At 61.8% G+C, this 4052-nt stretch overlaps 1 pseudogene across 1 annotated transcript; it reads right to left on the minus strand.

Annotated features, from left to right (window-relative positions):
* Positions 1-2114: 2114 nt before the first annotated feature.
* On the minus strand, positions 2115-2619 carry LOC308640040 (motor neuron and pancreas homeobox protein 1-like; annotated as a pseudogene). Its single transcript has one exon. The product of its transcript is annotated as a motor neuron and pancreas homeobox protein 1-like (transcript).
* Between the last annotated feature and the right edge of the window lie 1433 nt (positions 2620-4052).

The following is a 4052-nucleotide window of genomic DNA, read 5'->3' on the forward strand; positions in this document are numbered from 1 at the left end:
TCCTTCGGTTGAAGCGGAATCTGCTCCCCTGTGCACATCTACCAACTGGCCACCTGCCCACCTGCCCACCTGCTGACGACCATTGTGTTCAGCGCTGTGGTGACCTGACCGGTCCTCCAGGAGTCTGACGTCAGTTCTTTTGGATATATACCAGAACTGGGACTGCTCACTGCCCGACCATAGGATGGTTCTATTTTTCAGTTTTTGAGACACCTCTATATTGTTTTCCTTAACGGCTGCTCCATTTTACATTCTCACCAATAGTACACCAGGGCTCCGATTTCCCCAAATCTTTGAAATACTTGTTATTATGTGTCATTGTTATTTTTTTTTTTAATTGGCCACCCTAATGAATTCCTGAGGTGGGATCTCAGAGGTTTTGATTGGCGTTTCCCTGGTGACCATCTCTTCCTACTCTCTTTAGCCATTTGTGGGTCTTTGAAGAAATGTCTGTCTCCTCTTCGGTGCTGGGTGAAGTCACATCCTTTGGTTTTGCTGTGGTAGTTCTTCACAGGCTCCATGCCAATCATCACATGGATATGGTTTGCAGTTGCTTTCTTCCTCCCTGGGCTGCCCTCGGTGGCACAGAGGTTGTCCAGTTTGATGTAGTTGCATTTGTCTATTTTTGCTTTTGTTGTTTGGGGTTTGGGGTCACAGCCTCAGTCCTCTTTCCAAGCTGATTGCCACCTGGGGCCTGAGTAGCAGGGCAGGACTGTGGCCATCTCCTCTACTTCCTATTGTTTCCCTGGATGTCCTCTCACCAGGGGCTGGGCGGGAGGGTGACCCTGCACCGTCTGGAGGGGACCTGTAGATGATTTCTCCAGTTAGGAGGACTTTACCCACATACTGTTGTTAGACCCTCTCATGAGAATAAAAAAACAAAAACAAAACTAACAAACAACAACAAAACCCTGTACCAATAGGTCGGTCCCTTCCTCGGGCAAGGGTCCGGGCTGGGGTTCCCCTGGTTGGGTCAGCGTTGGACAGTGTCTTCCATAGGACTCCAGGCCCCGCATCTCAGTGCCAAGGCAGCGCACCAGGCTGGCGTCTAGGGTGGAGAGAGACCGCACCGTCCATGGACCGAGGAGCCGCAGGGCTTCCGAGGGGCGGTGGGGCGGCCTGGGAACAAAGCCTAGAATCCCCACCCTCGGGGCTCCCTCAGCCTAGACCGGATGGCTCGGTCGGGGAGCCGCCGTGGGGCTGCAGAGACCTCCTGAGCGCGGGGCCATCCCGAGGCGCGGTGCGGTTCGAGGTGGGAGGCCAGGTACGGAGGCGGCCCGCCCCGGGCCCAGCCAGGTCTGGACGCAGCACGCGGTGCCTGGATGGGGGCGCGCCCTAGAGCTAGGCCGAGCAGGGCTGGCGGCGTTCATTAGGCGGAATGAATTGTGCGCCGTGCCCGGAGTGGGTGAAGACGAGCCAGTGATTATATTTAAATTTGCTATAATTGATTTGGGGAAGAGCTACTGTGACAAGAACGAATTGATCATTAAATTTATTAGCGAGATAAATTCCGCCGCGATTAAAGCGGCGCTGCAGGAGCTAGGCCGCTGGCCAGTCCCGCGCCAAACCCGGCCTTGCTCGGCAGGAGGACGGGCGGGGGCTGGGCGACCCATCTCCCTCCAGGGCCGCTCTTGCCTTGGGGTAGAGGGACAAAACTTTGGCTGGGACCCCCGCCCGGGGTCCCAGGGCCGGATGTTAAACCACTTTCTAAGCCCGGCCCCACTTTCCTGGCTTCTCTGGGTTGGGGGCGGCTGAGCTGGGGGGAAATAACCCCCAGATGTGGAGCCGCCGGAGAGGAGATCGCTTCAGGCTGACCTGCCAATGTGGTAGAGATTAACGAAGACGTGTACAGGTTGCCGTTTTTTAACCCCCAAAGACGTCCGCCCTCTCCCCTCCGCTGCCCTCCGACTTTCCCACTCCATTTCCGCGGGCCCTCAACCTTCCCCACCAGTCGCAAACCCAGTCCCCCAAAGCGACTGTGGACCCCAAGGCAGCCGAAGCCCCGCGACCGGGCGCGTGCGTGCAGCAGCGGCTCGGCTTGGCTCGCTGTCCTCGCCCCCGCCGTCAGGTGGGACGCAGAAGCCCGGGGTGATAATGAGCTGCCAGGGAGGATATTAATCCGCCGCCGCGGAGTAGCCGTAGACTGGGTGGCCATAGAGCGCCGCCTGCGCCGGGAGGCCCGCGCCTCCCTGCTCGCCCCCGGGGTGCAGCCCCAGCGCCAGGCCCCCAGCGGCAGCGGCGGCGGCGGCGGCAGCGGCGGCGGCGCTCGGGTGAGCGTGGTGGTGGGGCCCCGCCGGCCCGCTGCCCGCGCCGCCGCCACCGCCGCCCGCACCCAGGAAACCGGGTTTGGGCAGCAGCTCGCAGTGCGCTGCCAGCAGGCGCGGGGGAGACGGGCTTTCCGCGCGCAGGCGGTCGGCGGGTGCCGCGGTGGGCTTGGAGGATGTGGGGCTGCAGCTGCCGCTTGCCCCGCTACGCCCCGCCGCCGCCGCCGCCGCCGGGTCCAGCTGTGGCGGCTGAGAGTGAGGTGACCAAGGCCAGCAGCACGCTCTGCGCGGAGGCGGCTCGCGGGGGGTCCACCGCCAGCAGGGCGTCGATGCGGAAATTTTTGGATTTTTCCATCTGCTCGTTTGGGGTTGGCAATCAGGGCCCGGTGGTGGACGTCGCGGCCGTGTGCGGGCTCACGGAGTCTGTGCCCGACGGTGGCAAGCCCCGGGGCTCGGTATGGTTATTGTGAGTATTTGCCAAGAATCGAAGTCACCGCCGGAAACTCAGCGGAGGGCTATCATATTCCAGGCGCCTCTCGGTGCGAACCCCGCTGGGGCCGCGCTCACACGCGCTCGCACTCGACAAACTCCCACGCGACCGCTTCGGTGCGTCTGGGCCCGGGCGCCCGACTCTGGGTCCCAGCCCGCAGGCTACCGCGCCGAGGCCGCTGGCGCCGTGGCGCGGACCCGCGCCCCTCCGCGCACTTGAAGCTCAGCGCGGCCTCGGATTGGCGCGTGAGGCGGGGGGCCGAGGAGGGGCGCCAGCCCAGCGATTGGCCGAGGGGCGCACCTGTCACCGTCCAGCCGCCTGTCGCCCCGCCCCTGCGCCTCCAGGTCCTAAACAGCCCAGGGTGTTGAGCCGAGGTGGCAGGGCGGGGACGGCGACTGGGGTTGGAGGACTCAGAGGCTCAACCCCTGTTTTCTCTCTGCTCTCCCGTGTGTGGCCCCTGGGTCCCCGTGAGTGCCCGGTGGCTAGACACCTCGTCTCATTTTGGCCTCGCCCCTTACGAAGGCAGCAGGGCTAGTCCGCGAGGCCTCCGCAGCGCCTCTTAGTTTGTCCTCTTCTGCCTCGGGAGTCGGGTGCTTTCCTGAACACCCCGTTGCGCCCAAATCTGGCTGCTCTGCTAAAATGACCAAGACAAGCGCAGGGACGACAGTGTGGTTCCGGCTTCTTCCTGCTACAGGGCCTCCAGGCGCGGCGGGGAGTGTCCGGGTCCCACCCTGAGCAGGTTGAATCTTTTTATCTGCTCTGGGAAGTTCCCTACGTTTCAGGTGTGTGGGCGTCCAGGGTTAGGGGTGTAAACAGGAGCGTCAGTTGGCTTCCACAGATGGTCGCTGGGAGCCCTACCCCAGCCAAGGCGAAGAGCGCAGAGTCTGCACCTTGGACTGCAGAATCCACATCTGCTTGGAGACATCACCCAGGGGCCGTGGAGTGGGGCCACATTGGCAAAGCTCTTCCTCTCTGCGGAGGGATGCTGATGGACGTGAAGGAGACCACCCCCTACCATTCAGCTAAAAAGCACCGGGCCGGGAGTCATCCCCAAGTCGGCCCCTCCTGACTTGGCTAGCCCTTAGGAGCTGGAGGGAGGGAGAAGCGGGCAACAGCCGGAAAACCGGGGAGAAGGGGCTTCCCGTGACTGAGCAAGGCAGTGGAATGAGAATCCAGACTTCATCCCCCCTGACACACAAACACACATCAAATATTTACAGTAAAAAGATTTCTAAGGACGTCTAAAGAATCAACAGGCAGGTTGGGAAGTCAACAGGTCACCAACACCAGGCTGGGTC

Source organism: Spermophilus citellus (assembly GCF_964194105.1).
Source record: "Spermophilus citellus genome assembly, contig: SCAFFOLD_196, whole genome shotgun sequence".
NCBI lineage: Eukaryota > Metazoa > Chordata > Mammalia > Rodentia > Sciuridae > Spermophilus > Spermophilus citellus.